This window comes from Malaclemys terrapin, chromosome 1 (assembly GCF_027887155.1).
Source record: "Malaclemys terrapin pileata isolate rMalTer1 chromosome 1, rMalTer1.hap1, whole genome shotgun sequence".
NCBI classification, from domain to species: Eukaryota; Metazoa; Chordata; order Testudines; family Emydidae; genus Malaclemys; species Malaclemys terrapin.
The window spans coordinates 310,703,244-310,726,843 of NC_071505.1; the positions used below are offsets into that span (position 1 = coordinate 310,703,244).

At 42.2% G+C, this 23,600-nt stretch overlaps 1 protein-coding gene across 1 annotated transcript in view; it reads left to right on the top strand.

Moving 5' to 3' along the window:
* SACS (sacsin molecular chaperone) overlaps nt 1-23,600 on the top strand; it is a 244,919-nt gene that overhangs the window by 36,570 nt on the left and 184,749 nt on the right. Inside the window, exons 4-5 of the mRNA XM_054015428.1 lie at nt 6,268-6,359; nt 6,936-6,956. The gene's annotated coding sequence lies outside the window, so the exon portion shown is untranslated. The remainder of the gene's footprint in view (nt 1-6,267; nt 6,360-6,935; nt 6,957-23,600) is intronic.

Below are 23,600 nucleotides of genomic sequence, written 5' to 3' on the forward strand. Positions count from 1 at the left end.
TGGTGCCTAGAGCTGGCCCTGACTGGTCCTGTGTGAATGCACACTGGTCCTGTGTGAATGCACACAGATGGGGAAGAAGAGTTTAAAAAGAACCTGCCCCCTTGTACCTGTATGGGGACACCAATCACAATCCCAGTCCTTGTGTTCCCTGAGTGCAAAGACCAGGGAGAGTTGAACACTGTTTTGAGAGCGACTGAGCAAGGCATGCTGAATTGAGCGGCTTGGGGCAGGAGAGAACACGCTGCTTCCTGTTTAATAAGTGTCACCACTCTGCTTTGGTTTGTGCTCCCCAACAACACTTGAAAGCATTCTGGCAGAATCAGATTGCTTCTGGAGATTGCAGCTGGTTGGACTCCTCCTCAGCCCCCACCCTATCACAGTAGAACGTACAGTATATAATTACCACTGCTTGTACAGCCCTTTGTAAATAAAAGCAGCTTTAACAATAGAGCATCTGAGAGGCAAGTAGGAAATCAAGGCTTTTTAAAAGGGGGAAATTAAAGAGACTTCATAAATGTGTAACATAGCCAAGAAATGCTTTCTAATACCTAGTTTGTTTTTTATGTAATGCCATTATTGAGTATTGTCTGGCCTAGCACTGGGTGCAGAATACTGTCTCCTGCCAAGGCTACCATCCCTGAAGATGCAGCGGGCCCTGCCTGCAGCATAGGCTATGTCAGGGGTGGGCAAACTATGGCCCGCAAGCTCCCACTGGGGAGTGGGGTCTGGGGCTTGCCCCTCTTCGGCAGTCCAGCCGGGGTGCAGGGTCAGGGGCTGCACCACATGGCTCCCGGAAGCCGCGGCATGGCCCAGCTCCGGCTCCTACATGCTCCAATGGCCCCCTCCAGGGCTCCAATGGGAGCTGCAGGGGTGGTGCCTACAGACGGGGCAGCGTGCAGAGCCGCCTGGCCGCACCTCCACGTAGGAGCTGGAGAAGGGACATGCTGCTGCTTCCGGCAGCCGCTTGAGGTAAATGCCGCTGGGAGCCTTGAGTGACAAGTTTTTAAAGTGCTTGTACACAAATGCTAGAAGACTAAATAATAAGATGGGTGAACTAGAGTGCCTCGTGATAAAGGAGGATATTGATATAATAGGCATCGCAGAAACTTGGTGGACTGAGGACAATCAATGGGACACAATCATCCCGGGGTACAAAATATATCGGAAGGATTGAACAGGTCATGCGGAGGGGCGGGAGGGGTGGCACTATATGTGAAAGAAAATGTAGAATCAATGAAGTAAAAATCTTAAGTGAATCCACATGTTCCATATATCATGTGTCTGACGAAGTGGGTATTCACCCACGAAAGCTTATGCTCCAATACATCTGTTAGTCTTTAAGGTGCCACAGGACTCTTTGTTGCTTTTCACATGTTCCATACAATCTCTATGGATAGTAATTTCATGTTCTAATAAGAATATAGCATTAGGGATCTATTATCGACCACCTGACCAGGATAGTGATAGTGATGATGAAATGCTAAGGGAAATTAGGCTATCAAAATTAAGAACTCAATAATAGTGGGGGATTTCAATTATCCCCATATTGACTGGGAACATTTCACCTCAGGATGAAATGCAGAGACAAAATTTCTCGATACTTTAAATGACTGCTTCATGGAGCAGCTGGTAGTGGAACCCACAAGGGGAGAGGCAACTCTCGATTTAGTCCTTAGTGGAGCACAGGAACTGGTCCAAGAGGTGGAAATAGTGACCATAATATAATAACATTTAACATCCCTGTGGTGGGAAGAACATCTCAACAGCCCAACACTGTGGCATTTAATTTCAAAAAGGGGAACTATGCAAAAATGAGGGGGTTAGTTAAACAGAAATTAAAAGGTATATTGTCTAAAGTGAAATCCCTGCAAGCTGCATGGATGTTTTTTAAAGACACCACAATAGAGGCCCAACTTAAATGTATACCCCAAATTAAAAAACACAGTAAAAGAACTAAAAAAGAGCCATCGTGGCTTAACAACCATGTAAAAGAAACAGTGAGAGATAAAAAGGCATCTTTTAAAAAGTGGAAGTCAAATCCCAGTGAGGTAAATAGAAAGGAGCAGAAACACTGCCAAATTAAGTGTAAAAATGTGATAAGAAAAACCAAAGAGGAGTTTGAAGAACGGCTAGCCAAAACCCAAAAGGTAATAACAAAATGTTTTTTAAGTACATCAGAAGCAGGAAGCCTGCTAAACAACCAGTGGGGCCCCTGGATGATCGAGATAGAAAAGGAGCGCTTAAAGACAATAAAGTCATTGTGGAGAAACTAAACGAATTCTTTGCTTCAGTCTTCACGGCTGAGGATGTTAGGGAGATTCCCAAACCTGAGCCGGCTTTTGTAGGTGACAAATCTGAGGAACTGTCACAGATTGAAGTGCCACTAGAGGAGATTTTGGAATTACACCGCTACCTCGATATAACGCCACCCGATATAACATGAATTTGGATATAACGCAGTAAGGCAGTGTTCCGGGGCGGGGGGAGGGGCGGGGCTGTGCACTCCGGTGGATCAAAGCAAGTTTAATATAATGCGGTTTCACCTATAACGCGGTAAGATTTTTTTGGCTCCTGAGGACAGCGTTATATCGAGGTAGAGGTGTAATTGATAAACTTAACATTAACAAGTCACCGGGACCAGATGGCATTCACCCAAGAGTTCTGAACTCAAATGTGAAGTTGCGGAACTATTAACTAGTATTTGTAACCTGTCCTGTAAATCGGCTTCTGTACCCAATGACTGTAAGATAGCTAATGTAACCAATATTTAAAAAGGGGTGGTCTAGAGGTGATCCCGGCAATTACAGACCAGTAAGTCTAATATCGGTACCGGGCAAATTAGTTGAAATAATAGTAAAGAATAAAATTGTCAGACACCTAGAAGAACATAAATTGTTGGGCAAAAGTCAACATGGTTTCTGTAAAGGGAAATCGTATCTTACTAATCTATTAGAGTTCTTTGAAGGGGTCAACAAACATGTGGACAAGGGGGATCCAATGGACATAGCGTACTTAGATTTCCAGAAAGCCTTTGACAAGGTCCCTCACCAAAGGCTCTTACGTAAATTAAATTGTCATGGGATAAAAGGGAAGGTCCTTTCATGGATTGAGAGCTGGTTAAAAGACAGGGAACAAAGGGTAGGAATAAATGGTAAATTCTCAGAATGGAGAGGGGTAACTAGTGGTGTTCCCCAAGGGTCTGTCCTAGGACCAATCCTGTTCAATTTATTCATAAATGATCTGGAGAAAGGGGTAAAAAGTGAGGTGGCAAAGTTTGCAGATGATACTAAACTGCTCAAGATAGTTAAGACCAAAGCAAACTGTGAAGAACTTCAAAAAGATCTCACAAAACTAAGTGATTGGGCAACAAAATGGCAAATGAAATTTAATGTGGATAAATGTAATGCAATGCACATTGGAAAAAATAACCCCAACTATACATTGTGACAGACCCAGACCAGTAGGGTACAGGAGTCTGGTAGAGGGCAAATATACTGGTCACTGGATGAGTAGTTTTCTGTTCCCTGAGTGACCAGAGCAGGGGCTACACTAGAGTAATCAGGAACCTGCTAGAACCAGTTAAGGCAGGCAGGCTAATTAGGACACCTGGAGCCAATTAAGAAGAAGCTGCTAGAATCAATTAAGGCAGGCTAATCAGGGCTCCTGGGCTTTAAAAAGGAGCTCACTTCAGTATGTGGTGTGAGTGTGAGGAGATGGGAGCAAGAGGCGCAAGGAGCTGAGAGGGTGTGCTGCTGGAGGACTGAGGAGCACAAGCGTTATCAGACACCAGGAGGAAGGCCCTGTTGTGAGACTAAGGAAGGTGTTTGGAGGAGACCATGGGGAAGTAGCCCAGGGAGTTGTAGCTGTCATGCAGCTGTTACAGGAGGCACTATAGATAGCTGCAGTCCACAGGGCCCTGGGCTGGAACCCGGAGTAGAGGGCCCGGGTTTCCCCCAAACCTCCCAATTGACCTGGACTGTGGGTTCTTCCAGAGGGGAAGTTCTCTGGGCTGTTCCCCAACCCACATGGTGAATCTCTGAGGCAAGAAAATCTGCCGATAAGCGCAGGACCCACCAAGATAGAGGAGGAACTTTTGTCACAACATACAATATGATGGGGGCTAATTTAGCTACAACAAATCAGGAAAAAGATCTTGGAGTCATCATGGATAGTTCTCTGAAGTCGTCCATGCAGTCAAAAAAGCAAACAGGATGTTAGGAATCATTAAAAAGGGGATAGAGAATAAGACAGAGAATATTTTATTGCCATTATATAAATCGATGGTATGTCCACATCTCGAATACTGCGTACAGATGTGGTCTCCTCATCTCAAAAAAGATATACTGGCACTAGAAAAGGTTCAGAGAAGGGCAACTAAAATGATTAGGGGTTTGGAACGGGTCCCATATGAGGAGAGATTAAAGAGGCTAGGACTTTTCAGCTTGGAAAAGAGGAGACTAAGGGGGGATATGATAGAGGTGTATAAAATCATGAGTCATGTGAAGAAAGTAGATAAGGAAAAGTTATTTACTTATTCCCATAATACAAGAACTAGGGGCCACCAAATAAAATTAGTGGACAGCAGGTTTAAAACAAATAAAAGGAAGTTCTTCTTCACACAGCGCACAGTCAACTTGTGGCACTCCTTACCTGAGAAGGTTGTGAAGACTAGGACTATAACAGCATTTAAAAGAGAGCTGGATAAATTCATGGAGGTTAAGTCTATTAATGGCTATTAGCCAGGATGGGTAAGGAATGGTGTCCCTAGCTTCTGTTTGTCAGAGGGCGGAGATGGATGGCAGGAGAGAGATCACTTGATCATTACCTGTTAGGTTCATTCCCTCTGGGGCACCTGGCATTGGCCACTGTCGATAGACAGGATACTGGGCCTTTGGTCTGACCCAGTACGGCCATTCTTATGAGCCTGCACCCCTGAGCGTCTCCCCGTGCCCCAACCCCCTTCCCACACCCTTAATCCCCACCCTCCAAACCCCTTGGTCCCAGCCCAGAGCCCTCCTACACCCCAAACTCCTCATCCCCAGCCCCACCCCAGAGTCCACACCCCCAAGCTGGAGCCCTGACCCCCCCCCCCACACACACCCCACTTCCCCACCACAGCCCAGAGCCCCCTCCCACACCCTGAATTTTTCATTTCTGGCCCCACCCTGGAGCCTGCACCCCCAACCAGAGCCCTCACCCTCTCCCTCATCCCAACCCCAATTTTGTGAGTATTCATGGCCCGCCATACAATTTCTATTCCCAGATGTGACCCTCAGGCCAAAATGTTTGCCCACCACTGGCCTATGTGCTGCAACAGGAGGAGGGGCTAGATTCTGGAACCTCTAAGAAATGCAGATTCAAGTTCACCAAGGACTCTCCACACTGCTACAATCAGTGCGGGCCCCAGATTTATGGTTTGTGTAACCACTGGCCATTCTCCTCCACAGAGTGAAGATGCTAAAAAGAGGGAAGTCTCTTGCAGCAGTAGAGGAGTTCCATTGCAGTTTTGTGGTTTGAGAGATTTGTGTTACCTCTGGTTCCTGTAGAGTTTCCCTGTGCCAAGTGCCAGTACTTGAATTCGATGCTGGGGACAAACTTGACCAATAATTAGAGATTGTATCTGTAAATGTGACCTATGTTTGTTTAAGTTATGACAGCTGCTGCTGCTGTGTTTTAATTTGACAATGGCATCTATATCTACAAACATTTTACATAACTGGTTACATTAACAATAGGTCCTTTTGTTTAGCTTTCTGAGGTCATTTCTGTACAATAGAAGAAAGGCTGCAAAAGAGTAAGAGGTCACCTCCCTACATTAGGACTTTTTTTTTTTTTTTTTTAAAGAGAGGCAGAGAAAAAGTCATTTAAGTGAGAAGAGAGAAATCATCATGATTTCTGCAAGGGATTTTTTTAAAACCTGGGCTTGTACTCTTTTTGTTTCTTTTTTATGTATAAAGAGACCTTGAATATTTAAACATGCCCCCGCCCCATGCGTCAATGTTTACCTAAGGAAATATCAAAGAAGTCAAGTTGGGTCTATATTGGTTTTTCTGGAGGACTTTCTACATGTCTCAGAACATTATTTTGTGAACTCCTCACCTTAATTGACGAGAGAGGGCTGTTGAAGCATCTTCAAGACTTTCTTTATCCACATTTTATTTAGCCATTGAAGTTAAATAGGTGTTAACTAAAACAAACAAAACAAATTTCTTGAATGTGACCCTTCCCCTCTCACTTAACTAGATTTCTTTCTCCTGACTCTTGTAGGAACACAGGAATATACTATATCAGATCAGACCACTGGCACAGTCCACTATCCTGTTTCTGACATTGGCCGGTATCAGATGCTTCAGAAGAAGGTACAAGAACCCCATATGGACAGCTGTGGAATAGCCTGCATTTAAGGGAAATCCCATCCTAATCCTTATCAGCTACTGCTTGTGCCCTGCAGCATAATAGTTGATACCTCATATATAAAATTGTGAACCCTATCTAATGTACTCTGATGTTCTCATTAACCAATGGAGCACTGCATGGGCTCAGGGGTTCACTCGCAGAGATCCAGTTGCAGGAACAAGGCCTTAGCTTGCTCCATGGTGAACATATCTGGTCTGATAATTTTGACCACAAGTTTAGATTTCATTTTTTTTAAAAATTACACCTCTACCCCGATATAACGCGACCTGATATAACCTAAATTTGGATATAACGTGGTAAAGCAGAACTCCGGGGGGGCAGGGCTGCACACTCCGGCGGATCAAAGCAAGTTCGATATAACGCGGTTTCACCTATAACGCGGTAAGATTTTTTTGGCTCCCGAGGACAGCGTTATATCGGGGTAGTGGTGTACCTACCTACTAGTGATAGGAACCATTTTTTCTTTGTAATTTAGTTTCTTGCTTGGATTTAAACACTTCTCTTTCTTCTGTTTGCAGTTCAACATTTTAGTAACAAAGGTAAGGAAATTTATTGTTTTTTTTTTATTGTTTTGTTTGGTTGTTTCTTCATTTGTTTAGTTTAAATGTATGGGATGGTCTCCATTTTAAGTGTCAAACTTTTTATTTACCCACGAGGTTTTAAATTGTAGACTCTATAGTATAGATTTTAACTTTAAAGTGTTACCTGTGCAGTTTATAGAAGCATGTTTTCACTTGTTTCCAGGTAAGTTCTTGCTCATTGCAGTAGGAGGGCAAGGTATAAAATACTGCATATAAATGTACAAGGCTCTCCAATTTAGTGTTACCGGTCAATCCTCTTCCCTGTTCTAAATCTTGTACTTCCTGAAGGATTTGAGTTTATTTAGTTCTGCCCACTCATAGTGGAACTGCTTATTAGTTTTTAGCTCTTGAGCTATTACTCGTTAGACTTTTTCAATATTACTATTACTTGTCATGATTCCTCTGGTGTGTATATATACTGCCATCTGTTAGCTGTATTCACCTGGGGAGACTTTGATGCCACAATTTTGTACAGTATCTTATCCTAGGCTAAAGATAAAGCCACTATTCCTTGTTCTGAAGGACAAGGTCCTGTCCTAAAGTCATTTCCTGAAGCTTATATCTATCTTGAAATACACTATGGTATATCTCTATTGTGTATATTATCTCTGTATACTTTCTGTCTGTTTACATACACTCCTTTAAAAAAGATTATATAATCTGTTTAAAAGGTGGGGGGAGGGGGTTTGCCACACACACCTACCTTTTAAGCAGATTATATATACACACTTACATAGACACTTTAGGACTAGACTGTTAAGCAGGTTTTTCTGGTTAATGAAAATGGCCCAGATTTCCCCCCTTCTGTGGTAGAACCCATATGAAAAGCTCTTAGTTAAAAAGTTTGTGTGAGAATCCCCTCGCTTAGCTCCCACCTGATTGTTCACGTTGGATGGGTAAGGGTTTCTCTCTCTCAGACTAGGTCTTGGGGGGCCCACTCTCAAGCCTGGTGGTTCCTCTACACTACCTCTAGTTCATAGTCAGCCCTTGCAGTCTCTGGCAATGTGTGTTTACTGGAGACAACCTACTATGGTTTCCTGGTAGCAGTCACCCCTGGGGTTGCGGGGAAACCAGGTTCTGTGGAAAGGATAATAGAGCTGTAGTTTCTTATGTTTTCCAGGGATTTTCCTTTGGTCTGAAGTGGGGATTATGTGCATTTTCCTAGCCCTGACACTAACTAACTCAATCTCAATATGCTTCTGTTACGATCTGCGGTGCATTCTCCATGGAATTATCTGGTGGAAGGGATGGTGCCACAGATACTCTTGAGCTTCAGTTCTCCATGGGCAGGGTGAAAGCCATACATGGAGAATACCTTCTAGGCACTGATGTTGGGTGCATGTTTTAGGCCACTATTTTAGGTTTTCTAAAAGGATTTTACCCACTTTATGAGAATTTGGTTAGTTAGATATTCACATTAGGTTTATTTTGTTTATTTGTTCATCCTAATTGTGAGTGACAGTCAGCTTTTTCTGATTTTTACCACTCTAAGTGGTGAGTATGTAATATGTACAAGTTATGTATACTGTAGATATGTAACCCCTGCAATACAGTCACTCACTCTCTATTGTTTTTTCTGCCTCTAGACTCATATTGTGTTCAAAAGAATCAAAAAGGTCTTTTGTAAAAATGAATGGAATCAGGTTTGTGCAAAAGTTTTATCATCCTACTAGCTCCATGTTTCTCAGACAGTTTAAGTAAGGCTTTTCAATCTTATGAATACTCTTCCAGAAATCCCTGAATCTTTGCTGGATATAGTATTAGAGATAGACAGGTATGGAAATTTCTAGACAGCTTTGGTCCTTGTGTCTGGTAGGCTCCTCTATTACATTTATATAAAGAGAGACAGACTTGTTCATGACTTCTTTAACTACATTACATTGCCAACATATTTTAAAGCTCTTCTGTGTAATACTTTAAAGAGCAGAAATACTCCAACTATTTCTCCATTATAGGTGACCCTCTAAAATAAAGTACTTTTATTATGACAAATGCTTGACTAACCTCAGGTTTACCTACAAGAAAAAAATAAAATGTTCTTGAAGTTTATTGTGCCAGCATAGTCTTCTTGAGACTATTGTGACCATGTGACTATAAAAAGTCATATGTTCCAGCATGCACACATTCACACGCACACAGTATGACAAATACCATATGGTAGTGTTTTGTTAGTTTCTAATATCTTTGAATACTGTTAAGTATACACTGTCTCTGCTTCACCAGTTTCAAAAAAGAAGTAAGTCGGGTCTCCTGATTTTTTTGATCAGTGTGCTGAAAAGACTTGAAAAAACATTAAGAATGGGAAAGGAAATTAAGGTTATGGTGAATGAGCACACAGGGCATGAAATTCAGCCAGTTCATAGAAAAGAACTGAACCATTTCCAAGGCAATAAGAAAGAGGAGCTGAAAACTAACATCATTATTATAGTGCCAGAGCAAACATTTCAAATATTGAAAAAGTAACTAAAATAACTATTTACCTCTATTCTTGGCATGCAATTAGATGTTACCAACCATTGTATTTAATACCAAGATAATGCTGATAATACTTTGAACTAACCTACCACCCTTCAGGTGAGGATTCCCAGAGAACTTTACAAAGGTAGGTAAATATTATAACAACAAGGGAGAACAAATTTAAAAAAAAATAATTAGAAATTAACCATTCAGAATGTGTTGGCAGATGCTGCAAAACAGGACCAGATGTGTAGGCTCATAGGAATTGTTATATCCTTTCTGCAATGGTAAATTATAAACAGGGTCCTTTGCACAGAATTTGTTGCAGCAAGGGATGAATTCCTCAGAATTGTACTCTAGAGTCTAAGGGTTTGTGTACACTTGGAAATCTACCAAAATAGCTGTTCTGGAATTCAAAGAAATGTTTTTGGTCCTCATGGTAGAGAAAATAGGCTTGAAAACAAGAATCTAATTTAGTGGTTGTCTTTTTAAGGGCTTGACTTGGTGCAGGAATGCACTCTACAAAGGTGTGATTTTTTTTTTTTTTTTTTGAGTGCACTAACTTATTGCACATTAATTGGTTCATGCAGACCTTGCTGGTGTGCTTTAGCATAGTGCTGTTTCAAACAGTACTATGTTAAAGTGCCCTAGGGAACCTTTAGTGCTCACCAGCAGGGTCTGCATGAACCAATCATTCAAAACATGTTAGTTATATTTATACATCTAGGAACAAAAAATGTAGACCTACTTACAGAAATGAGGACTCTATCCTGAGAAGCAGTGACTATGAAAAAATTTGGGAGTGTCATGGTAGATAATCAACTAAATATGAGCTTCTAGTGTGATGCTGTGGCCAAAAAAACTAATGCAATCCTGGGATGAATTAACAGGTGAATCTCGAGTAGGAATAGAATTTTTTTACCTCTGTATTTGGCTGCCCATAAATTTCTGCTGCCCATAATTCAAGAAGAATGTTAATAAATTGGATAGGATTCAAAGAAGAGCCATAAGAATGATTAAAGGATTAGAAAACATGCCTTATAGTGATAGACTCAAGAAGCTTGATCTATTTAGCTAACAAAGAGAAAGAGTGACTCGGTTACAATCTTTAAGTACCTACATAGAGAACAAATATTTAATAGTGGGCTCTTCAGTCTAGCAAAGAAAGGTGTAACATGGTCCAATGACTGGAAGTTGAAGCTGGAAATATGTTGTATATTTTTAACAGTGAAAGTAATTAGCCATTGGAACAATTCGCCAAGAGTTGTGGTAGATTCTCCATCACTGACAACTTTTAAATCAAGCTTTGATATTTTTCTAAAAGATGCCCTAGGAACTATTTTGGGTAAATTCTTTGGCCTATGTTGCACAGGGAGTCAGACTAGATCAGTGATACTCAGACCTCAGTGGTTCAAGAGCCAAATTAGTGAACAGCATTATCCAAAAGAGTCACAGTAGTGTGAATTCACCATTTCATTTACCTATAGTACTATATATTTTGTATATATGTGTATTATTCTCACAGCAAATAAGTTAATAACTTACTCCAAGTTGATAACTTAATTGTTAATAATATAGTAAAAGTACCCTGATTGGTTAATAACTTAGATTGGTTAATAATTATGTGACACAGTGTTTTAATATTATGTGCTGGAAAGAGCCGCAGGAAACACATTACAAAGCCACTTGCAGCTCGCAATCTTCAGTCTATCACTGGACTAGGTGATCATAATTAAGGCTATGATTTAGTCATGGGTACTTTTAGTAAAAGTGATGGACAGATCACAGGCAATAAACAAAGTCATCTATCCATCACCTATCCGTGACTTTTACTAAAAATACCCCTAACTAAATCTTAGGTGCTGGGGTGGATGGCACCCCGGGACCCCGCCGCTGCCGCTCTGGGCGGGGGGCAGCATCCCGAGGCCCTGCCGCCACTGCTGCAGCTCTGGGTGGAGGATTGCGGCCTGAGGCACCGCTGCTGCTCTTGGACTGCTGTTCTGGGGCAGCACCCGGGACCAGCTGCCTGGTGCCGCCCGAGCAGCAGCTGGTGCAGTTGGCCCCGGGCTGCCCCAGCTGCTCAGGCGGCCCTGGGGTCAGCCACACCAGCCACTGCAGAAGTGAGAGGTCCTGGAAAGTCATGGAATCTGTGACCTCTGTGAAAGATTCACAGCCTTACTCATAATCGCCCCTGTGAAGTGGAGTGCACTTTAGCAATCACTCCCTGGTAGAGCACATTACCCCAGGGTAGACATGTCTGAGTTTAGCGTTAGTCTGAAACAACAGCTTCTAGAGGCATGAACTGCCTCATTCATCAATGTGCTGGTGAGTCTGAAACATAAAGATGCAAATCCATGGCATGTTAGAAAATGAAAATTTGAAGGCATCAAAATACATATGGAGGCTATTGTATTATTCATTTTCATATTTAATTCAATAAAAACCTAAACTTAAAAGCTTCATGTGAAGTCACAGAATTTTGAGAATTTCCACTAGTGCTGCAGAATCCAGGGACTTTGTCACAGAATTTAGTTCCAGTTTGCTGCAGAATATCTGAGGACTTGATTATAAAGTAATTGTAAGCTGCACTTCCTGAGATATCTTAAGAAGTATTAATTATCTCAGTAGATAAAAAGGTAGATGCTTATAAACTCAAATAACTATGGGGCATATACGGGCCTGGTCCCGAAAACACACATGAGTAACTTTAATCACATGCATTGGTGCCATTGATTTTACTGGAACTCCACACATGAATAAAATAGCTACTTAGGTTTGCAGGATCAAGCCTTTTATGTGAGTAAAGAGCAACTTAAATGAACTGAGTAAAGTGCCCAAAAATGTAGAATTTGTATTACATTGGTTTTACAAAGACTATGGAAATAGATTATTTTCAATTTCAGTGAAGTTACTTGATTTTAAACATTCCCCTCCAGTGTTACAATCCAAATGGTGTGACTATTGGAGAACTAAAAAACAACGTGGACTGTTGGTACAAACACTTCTTATGTAGTAAGAGGGAGCACAGGGTGGTTTAGTAGATAGGACACTGGGAGTTGGGAAACCTGGGTCCTATATTTAGTTCTGCCACTGATCTGCTGGGTGTACCTTGTGCAAGTCACTTAATCTTTTTACCTCCATTTCTCCCTCAGCAAAATGGAAGTAATGAAACTTACCACATATATTCGTTCATTAGCCCGTTCGTTTATAAGCCAACCCCCCAAGATGGTTAGGTAAATATAGCAAAAACGATATGACCATGTCATAAGATGACCCTATATTTCAGGGATTGGCAAACTTTGGCTCCTGGTGCATTAGGGTAAGCCTCTGGCGGGCTTGGACATTTTGTTTACCTGGAGCGTTCACAGGCATGGAGCCCCTCAGCTCCCAGTGGCCACAGTTTACCGTTCCTAGCCAGTGGGAACGGCGAACCGCGACAACAGGGAACTGAGGGGCTCCATGCCTGCAGACACTCCAGGTAAACAAAATGACAGTGTATTAGATATTCAATTCAATGATTCCATAGAGTTTAAAATCATCAAATTTTGGTGTAGATCCATTTATAAGCCAACCCCCACTCTTTGATGCATCATTTTTTTTACCAAAAATATTCGGCTTATGAACAAGTATATGCAGTTCTCTCCTTTGAAAAGCACTTTGAGATCTAAAGATATCAAAGAAAATAACCTAAATTCTTCCATAAAGAGTAGGTTGTTATAAACCAGTAATATTTTTCAGTTCATAAAACCCACCGAACATTTATACTGCTGATTTAAAGGCAGCACTGATGTATATCAAATTTCAAAGTTCTTCAGAAGTTTCAAGGAGTTAGACATATGTTGATGGGTACTTTAATATTTTATGCCCATGATTAATTTAAGAGATTAGTATAAAAGAAAATGAAATCCCTGTGATAGATCCATACATATTCAGAGCTCCATTCCCCCTTTTGTTTTGGGGGGGAAAAGAGTAATTTTTTAAAAGCCCACTTTTGCATGCTATAAGGGTAGCACAAGTTTTACTGTGTGCTGCTCTGTTTAGGCATATCTGCACACATAATGCCAAGACAGTCTATATGAAATTACTTGAAAGGTTGTAGAGCTCTTGTATGAAGTTTTCATTGTATGTGAGGGGAAATTACAAGCAGAATTCCCATTAACAATGAGAGGTTTAGTGCGTGTAACTTCCTGTGTACTATAGTCATCATTTAGTCATATGTATCTCTAGTTTATGGGATAAGCACGGATTGCATGTTGACTCAAACACATTTATTATATATTAATTGAAAATAGTTACCACTGTGGGATTCATTGCTGTGAGATGCTAAGTCTCCTCGGTGTCCATTGACTTGAGTTGGAGGAGTTGCTGTTTTAAGCTATAAATCTATGAAAACTATGAAATAGAAGGAAGAACATAAAGACCATAAGAATGTCTGTACTGGTTCAGACCAATGGTCCGTCTAGCTCAGTAACCTGTCTTCTGACAGTAGCAAGTGACAGATGCTTCAGAGAGAATGAACAGAACAGGGCAGTTTTATCAGTGATCCATACCATCATCCAGTCCCAGCTTCTAGCAGTCAGAGGTTTAGGGACATCCAGAGTATGCAGTTGCATCCCTGACCATCTTGGCTAATAGCCACTGATGGACCTGTCCTCCATGAACTTATCTTTTTTAACAAAGTTATTCTTTTGGCCTTCACAGCATCCTCTGTCAATGAATTCGACAGGTTAACCGTGAAAAAGTACTTCCTTATGTTAGTTTTAAACCCGTCACCTATTAATTTCATTGGCTAACCCCTAGTTCTTTTGTTATGTGAAGGGGTAAATAACACTTCCTTATTCACTTTCTCCACACCATTTATGATTTTATAGACCTCTATCACTTCCCCCCTCAGTTATCTCTTTTCCTAGCTAAACAGTCCCAGTTTTAATCTCTCCTCATAAGGAAGCTGTTCCATACCCCTAATCTTTTTTGTTGCCCTCCTCTGTACTTTTTCCAATTCTAAGATATCTTTTTTTGATATGGGGCTACCAGAACTGCATGCAGTATTCAAGGTCTGAGCATACTAGGGATTTATATAGTGGCATTACTATATTTTCTGTCTTATTTATCCCTTTCCTAACATTCGGTTAGCTTTTTTGACTCCTAGTCCACAGTGAGTCGATGTTTTCAGAGAACTGTCCACAATAACTCCAAGATCTTTCTTGAGTGGTAACAGCTAATTTGATCCCATCATTTTGTATATACAGTTGAGATTATTTTTTCCAATGTCCATTACTTTGTATTTATCAGCATTGGATTTCATCTGCCATTTTTCTTGTCTATTGACCCAGTTTTGTGAGATCTTTTTGTAACTCTTCGCAGTCAGTTAACTCCAAAGCTATCTTGAGTAATTTTGTATCATCTGCAAACTTTCCCTTCTCACTGTTTAACACTTTTCTGAAGTAATTTATGAATATATTGAATAGCACTGGTGCCAGTACAGATTATTGGGAGACTCCGCTATTTACCTGTCTCCGATATGAAAACTGACCATTTATTCCTACCCTTTGTTTCCTATCTTTTAATCTGTTACTGTGAGGACCTTCCCTCTTATCCCGTGGCTGGTTACTTTGCTTAAGAGTCTTTGGTGAGGGAGCTCTCTGAAAGTCCAAGCATACTATACCCACTGGATCATCCTTGTTCACATGTTTGACCCCCTGACATTTTTTTAATAGAATGGTGAAGCATGATTTCCCTTTAGAAAACCTGTGTTGATTCTTCCCTACCATATCGGTGTCTGAGGTGCCTACCGTTCAAACCAACAAATATATGATTAACCACGTAAAGAAGGGTAGTCTTGCTTCATTAAAAGGCTCAGAAATCAATGATCAGGCTGGTTGAAAGGAAAGCGATAAGGGGTGTAAAACTATTCTGAGGATGTAAAACGTATGGTACACATAAAACAAAAAGTGATGGAAAAATTCATCTTCCCTGACATCATCCTTTTGTGAATTTCTAATATGGACACTTTCAGAGGTAGGAGGGACTTATTGTAATGAATCCATGTATGCATAATATAGACATCATGGTCATAGACTGTTTTGAACACGTGGCAAAGGGGATAAAACTCGGTACCTTCATTTCCAAAACCATAGGCTTCTTCCATTTAACTAAAGTAAAAGCTAGCTGGACTAGCATTGGAGCTTTTATCCTTGTGGTTCAGCCACTATAGGACAACTAAATCACAAATACTTGTGCACGGGTGACATTCAACCCAGCACAGGGCAGTGGTGTGCAGACAATATCCACAATGTTACATACCAAGGAGTAGAATGTAACACTGCAGATATTCTAATAAATGGATGAAAAGGTTGAAAGGTTCCTTAGTCAGCCAGCAGATGTAACACTACACTTAATGTTTGTTTAGGGAGAATGTAAGAATATGCAGGATTTGAATTATCTTGGGTGCCATACATTTATTTCTTAATGGTGGTTGGTCTTTAATGGTTTATATTTAAATAGTCTCTTGTATCCATAGGTATTTGTGTGTGGCATTGTAATCCTATTATTCTATTTTGGCAAGTTGTTTCCCAATGATTACCACTGACATAAATTATCAAATCATAAGGATTTCCAGAGCTGGCACAATGGTAGGATAATCCGGACTAATCTATTTATACAGTGTCTGTAATCAAAATGATTGCAAAATGCCCCCCCCCCCCCAATCAATAGTTCAAAGCATTACAAAAATATCAAACATTCTGTACAATGGAATAATTATACTGTACTATACAAAAGCATCTTAAAAACACTAAGCTAAACTTGCTGTTCCTGAAAATAAGGGATTAATACTAGCTCTTGCAGGCACTGAACAGGATTGATTCCCCATGCCGTTTGGCCAATGCTCCTTATTTTCAGCCTGCCACTGTTACTTCTCCTAGTTGTACTACTCCAGCATGTTGTCACAATGTAGCACAAGTAATCCTTGTAGAGTAAGATCAGTTCACTTAAATCATTTTCATGATGGTCCCAAATAAGAGATGAACCTAAGTATCCAGAGAGGAAATGCTAATGGAATTCCCAAACAAAAGTCTTTGGTAATTTGAAGGTTGCTGAAGGATTCTCCTCTTACCCAACTGGCTGTGAAAGGAGGTTGTAGCTGCACAACTGTAACACAAAGTTGGGGAATTCTCAGTTAAGGTTGTCACTGAATCTTCTCATTAACTTAAATAATAAATGTAGATAAATAAACACCAAACTAAATCTTTAAAATGAAACTTTAACCCTGCATTTCTGGATGAGATTGACCCTCACTATTGCAAAGAGGAGCAAATTATATCTCCTTTTGAGAGCAAGGCGCCTACTGCAAATTGTGGAGCAGCTGGAAATTCAATCCCAAGAGATGGCAGGTGGTGGTCATACTAAGAGAAGGTGGCTTTAGTTTGTCTCGTGTTAGATAGGATCCTCACAGACAGAAGCTGCCGTGGGGATGAACATTCTCCTGGCCATGCTCACTTCCTCTATGGTCATTGCCACCAACTTCTTCAAGCTGCAATGACTCCCTGGGGAACCTGCCAAATGGAAGGTTGTAGTGGCTGTTTATCATTGCAGTCTCTCCCCACATACCGTTTGCCACCAACCGCCCTGCACCTTTGTGTATATTAACCGATAGGAGTTTTTTAATTTCTCCGTCTTTTGCTTTAATGTTAAAAGGTCAGTTCCTCAGATCCTTTGTCTAGCCACTTTCCATTAAACTGCCCTAAAGAGGCAGCTGTCTAAGAAAATTTCCTGGTGGGTGTAAAGCTCATGTAGCTAGCTCCACATTACCTGCTCCCCTCCCCTGGCTGTGCAGGGGTTGTGTCAGGAAAGAAGTTGGGGTTGTGCTCCAGACCACATAGTACTGCAGCTGTCCCTATGAGCTTGCTGAGGTCAGCATAATTTAGCAAAGTCTTCAAGCGGCACTTAAATGACACCAAGGACCAGTGTGGCCCCCAGCAGCCCCAGGGTCAGGGGAATGGAATGGTGGCTGACAGCCACTTTCACCATCCCCTTCTCAGCTGCCCCAGCTGTGAGCTTGGCACAACTGAGTATTCAGCCCATAGTATATTGTACTACAGTCTTACATGGATTAGTGTTCAATGAATGTTTAGAACTCTGGGGCACATCTCACTAGAGTTCCTTTCCTCCGTGCTCAGAGGTGTCTACAGGAGACACCCAGTTCCCCATCTCTCTCACAATGAGTGCATCTTCAAAGGAGGCCATGCCATTGACTCACAGGGTGATAATAGCGTCTCTCAGTGACACTTCAGTTCATGTAGTTAATGTAACCAGTATGGGAGTGGGAAAGAGACATGAGGATTCCATTGCGTGGGAGGCTGGGGCAGGCAAACAGGCCAGATTCCAAGAGCTAAAGAGAGACTAGAAATTTTAGTTCTTTTTTAGGGTTACCAGACAGCAAATGTGACAAATCGGGACAGGGGATGCGGGGTAATAGGAACCTATATAAGAAAAAGACCCAAAAATTGGGACTGTCCCATAAAATCAGGACATCTGGTCACCCTATTCCTTTTAAAAATGAAAACTTAGATTAACACTGACATCTAAAGGGTTAAGTATCATGTAGCTGATTAAACATTTCACTCCTGCAGCTGCTCGCATTAAAGCCTGTCAGAGAGGGGAAAAAATCCCTTAATAAATGTTTGTTTTACAATCTATTTTCTTCATCATTAGCCTATGTGCTAGTTTTCAGACAGCAATGAGGATATGCTGTAAAGTCTGCAGTTTTAAAACTAAGCCATTTTTGAATTATAAGTATACAAAAGTCAGACACTTCTTAAAAAATGTGACTTTTTTGCATCTGATTCATTTCAAAACAGTTTGATGATTTTCCTTCAGAGTTGGCAGAAAACCCACAAAGGCCTCTCCTGCAGCCTGAGAATAAACAGGTCAAAGCAGGTTTATTGTCAAGGTTATAAGTGAGGAGAGGAAAGACACACTGACAATAGGGCTTACTTAGAGTAGAAGCCTGGCTTCAACCTGAACTAGGGGCTTGATTTTGCTGTTGCTGTCACAGGCACCAATGCCAATCTTAGCGGAACTTTGATACTGGGACACCAATGTACAGAATGATTTTTCTTTTTTACCACATCAGTTCCTTTACCAGAAAATTCGTGAATTTCCCTTTTCCTTTTCTTAGGGATTTGTTTTAGAAGAAAATATTTATTTATTTTTCTTGCTCACTCTTGCAGTGCTTGATTTTGCAGCAGTCAAATCATACACCTATGACTTTGCAGTTTCTTGCTGTAGGATTGATGAGTGTTACAGATTCAGCATTATGGGCCAGATCTGCACTCTAAAGTCAACGGGGTTACATAAGTGCAACTAAGAGCAAGATTTGGCTCAGTGTCCCAGCTGCAAGATCAAGTGGAAGGGGAGGTTGAGCTTAGGAGGAGGAGAACATTTGTTTGTCAGCAGAAATAACAAGGGAAACTGGGCAACTCAGGCTTTGTGCTTCTTCTCCACATACTCCAGCTGCAGCACTGGGGCAACACCTCTTTGATATTGTAGTCTGTGACCATGGCCCCCACTTTCCCTTGCTCTCTGAGGAATTTCCTTTGCTGGGGTGCCACATGGAAAGGGTTCTCTGAAGCTTTGGGGGCCACACAGGGGAAGGAATAGGCAACTGGGTGCTTTCTGCAATTGAGTCCTCTGCCGGTCACCCAGTTTCTGCAAAATAAATCCAGGACGGCTGTATAACTCCTAATTGGATTTCTTTTCAGAAACTGAGAAATCTGCAGGGGATAGTATTGCAGAAAGCAGCCAGTAGCCTGTTCCACCTCCTGGCCAGAGCTTTCTTAACTCTCGCCGAGTCTCTCCCATGTCTGCAGTATTCTCTTAAGTAATCAAAAACTAGCAAGAGTTCTGTAACATATTTCCTGCTGTTGTCAAGGCTTGTTTTGGTTAAAGTGCCTTTTGGATGAATTTTGCACCACCTACTGGCAAAGAATCTTAGTTTCCCCATGTCAAAGAAACACTATCCTGTTCAAAATTTTTCATTGAGATGAAATGTGTCATTAAAAAGATCTAAATCAACCATCATTATAAAAAAAAAAAAAAAAAGTAACTACCACTATGTGACAATATTCAGCTCCCTGTCTCCACCTTGTTAACAAGTTTGAAATGTTTTGAGTGATAGCAATACGTGATAGATCCTGTAAATGTCATGTTAATACAAAAAGATTGTCATGAATTACGTTTGTTTGGAGGTGAATATTATTGCTTTCTGCTTTCAGGCAGAACGCTGGGATAATCTGTGGGCGGTAGGTGCTCAAAAATCTGCATATTGTCCATATTTCAGTATTGTTGTTTTTTTAAGTGCCCTGAAGTCTGCTAGTCACTTTGCAATCAGGCCAGAAATGTCTTGTCTTAAATAAACACAGACTATAAGCAGTTCTAAGCAAACTTCCTAGGTTTAGAATCTGTAATTGCACATTGCCTGTTACACAGTATACTTTTTATTCACTTTTCAATAAATAATTTTGTCACAATTTTATGTTCTGCATCACTGAAATCCTACCTAGAAATCTCAGCTATCTTATGATGAATGTTAAAATCCATTTTATAGTTTGTAATTCAAGGTGCGTGCTTTTTTTTCTTGTCCTAAAACAGAAAGTACAATCAACATGCTTTGCTAGTTTCACTCTACCTAGTACGGAGAGGCATAAATTACACCAACCTGTGCCAGCATGGAGCCTGTGCTGGAGGGAGGGGGGGACAAGAGGAGGGATTCACCTGTTTGTTACTGCTTCCTGTTTACTCACAAGGTTTCTGGCAGGGTGGAGCAGCAGCAGGGCCGGTGCAACCCATTAGGCGGTCACCTATGGCACTAGCATTTGGGGGGCGGCATTTTGGGTCCTTCAGCAGCGACCATGGCGACCGGATCTTCGGCCGCCCCAGTTGTCGTCGGCATTTAGGCGGAGGGAGCTGGGGCAGGGGGGCGTGGGGAGGGCTGCCTGCAGCAAGTGGGGGGGGGGGGCGGCACGCAGGGGAACTGCTCCCCACCCCAGCTCACCTCTGATCCGCCTCCTCTCCTGAGCACGCCGCCCCGCTCTGCTTCTCTGCCTCCCAGGCTTGCGGCGCCAAACAGCTGATTGGCACCACAAGCCTGGGAGGTGGGAGAAGTGGAGCAGCGGAGAAGTAGGGCAGAGAGCTGCCACAGGGCTCGGGAGAGGTGCGGGGGGCGCAAGGTGGAAGTTTCACCTAGGGCGCGAAACATCCTTGCACCCTCCCTGAGCAGCAGTAACTTGTGGTCAAAACTCCTGGTATCATTCTGGAAAACAATACTTAAGGGTTGTGCTGAAACAATGTATTTTCAACTACTCTGGTTGTGCTCTGTCCACATCCAGCCAACTTTTGGGATGGCGTAGGCCCATAGTGAATGCAAGCATAGTTGAAAGGTTAAAATCATTGCCTAGAGTTTGCAGCAACTGCTGGTGATCACATTTAAATAAATGTTTCCTTCTTTTGCCTCTTTGAAAATCTACCCTTTGCCTGCAGAACAATGACTAGTTTCCCACAGAAATAAGAGGTTAGGGACCAGATTCTCAGCTGTGCTCCATGCTGATCCCAAGTGCTGCAAAAGGAGAGGACCCTGGCTGCATTGCCCCCCCGCCCCCTTAGCTGGAAATTGCCCTGGTGTGCAGGACTTCCCAGCAAGCACAGAGCCAGTAGCTGGCTCCTAAGTCTTTGATCCAAGGTGTGTGTCAAGGACTAGGAGAGCCTGCCAGGGTCTGCATATAACTCTGCTCAGCTGGCAGAAGGGTCTCTTGGAGACCATTGTTAGCTGGCCTAGATAATAGCAGCCCCTAGGCTGCTCTAACCAGACTGGGTGTTGCAGAGGGAATCCGAGCGTGGTAACTGGTTTTCTGAAGTCAGTTCCTCTCTGCTTCACTGATCATAAACTCAGTGTGTCTGCTTGATCAGATAGGAATATCTGTGTCAATTTTAAACTCTTCATTCCTTTGTGTGAAAGATAAAATAAGAAATTGCTGCTTCTGTTTCTGGCTCTCACCAATACACTGATCAAGCCAAAGAGTATTAATTTTCTTCTTTTAGACTTGATTTCTGTGGGTCCCAATCAGCATTCCTTGTGCATCCAATATTCCCTGTACCTATAATGGGATTTTTCACTGAGCAAGTAATGAGGGCTTGCGCGGACATATACCTGTGCTCATGGAGCTGTATACTTAAGAATCTCACCTGCTTCTCCAAGCCCAACACAAAGCCTTCTCCTGCAAAGTACTTAGGACTAGCTTTTAAAGTTACTTAGGTGTCTGTCTACCATTTATTTCAATGGGACCTAGGCGCTTCCGTATCTTTAAAAATCTGACTCTTAGTGCCTCCAGAAAGGTGCTGAGAGCCCTCAGTTCTTCTTGAGAATTTAGTTAAAGTCAGTGGGAGGTGCTGAGGACCTTAAGGGATCAGGCTTTAAGCAGTTTGGTGGATCTGATCTAGTGTCTCGGCCCACCTGTTTTTTATTTTAAGTCAATTATTAATATCACTTATTATATTCATTTGTACTATGACTATCCCTGTCTCAAGGCACTTGTTCATGGAGTTTGGAGATTTTTCATTAATTACAATATTAAAGCCTTGTGTCTGGAATTCTAGTAGCATTGTTTTTGATACTGTAATTGAGTAGATATTTGTTTTTCCAAATAACCTTTTATTTTTCAGGTTTTTAAAAACTTAGTACAAGACTGAACTACAGCACACAGTATTTGTTTCATCATTAATTTTTTTAAAAGATTAAATCAATTACCATTTTAAATATATACCAATACAAAGTTAGAATTTTTTTAAAAATTCTGCTGCATGTAATCTAACACTAAAAAAAAGTAAGATTTTTTTTTTTTATGGATTACTTGGAAATCTATTTAGCAATGTCCATTTCACATGCTATTAATTCTTCATATTAATCTTCGCTCGTGATCCAGTGCAAGTGTTGTACTACACATGGGAAATTGCATGGTATTATGTGTGAGATTGTCTAAAAATAGGGATTGTATAAACCCACTTAGTGTTCAAGTACAGAAGCCTTATGGCTGAAGTGTTATCACAGCAAACACCCTTTTCACTTCCATGTACTCAGCTTTATCTTTTTAGAGGTTTAAATATAGTATTTCATAAAATCCCATAATAATTGAGTTATGATCCTGCAAACTTCTGCTTGTTTGGAGATTCAAAGGTACAACTTGCATAGGGTGAAATCCGCTGCACCTACATAGAGCATAAACATTCGGGCTCTGTGTAGCTGGAGTGTGGAGGATTTAGGGAGGTGAAATCCAGCCAACAACTCAGCACCAATGAGCAAGACTACTGCATGGCCCCTACATCAGCCCCTACAGTTGCTACTTCAGTTTATGGGCTGGAACAGTACCTGTAGCACCTCTGTGTAGGATGACCAGCTAGGGGAGGCGGTACCTGTGGGCAAGATAAGCACACAGTTTCCTGGCCCCTCCCCACCTAGGCGCTGGACCTGCTGGCCACTTCTGGGGTGCAGCACGGTGCCAGGGCAGGCAGGCAGCCTGCCTTTGCCCTGCTGTGCCACTGACCAGGAGCTGCCCGAGGTAAGCCCGCGCCCCAACCTCAAGCCCCAACCTCCTGCTCCAGCCCTGATCTCCCCAAACCCAGAGCCCCCCTTAGCACCCCAAACCCCTCACCCCCAACCCAGAGCCCTCACCCCCTCCTGCACCCCAACCCCTGCCTCAACCTGCAGCCCCCTCCCGCACTCTGAATCTCTCTGCCCCAACCTGGAGCCCCCTCTGGCACCCCAAATCCCTCATCCCCAGCCCCACCCTAGAGCCTGCACCCCCAGCCGGAGCCCTCACCCCCTTCCACACCCCCAACCCCCTTGTCCCAGCCCAGTGAAAGTGAGTGAGGGTGGGGCAAAGCAAGACACCAAGGGAGGGGATATGTAGTGAGTGGGGGCGGGACCTCGAGATGGGGGCGGGGCCTTGGGGAAGGGGCGGTGCTAAGGTGTTCAGTTTTTGTGCATTAAGAAAGTTGGCAACCCTGCCTCTGTGTGAGTTGCATGGTGTTGGGGCCACTGGATCCACATTTATGGCCCCTGCCTTGGACTGTGGCCATCTGTAACAAGCTGTT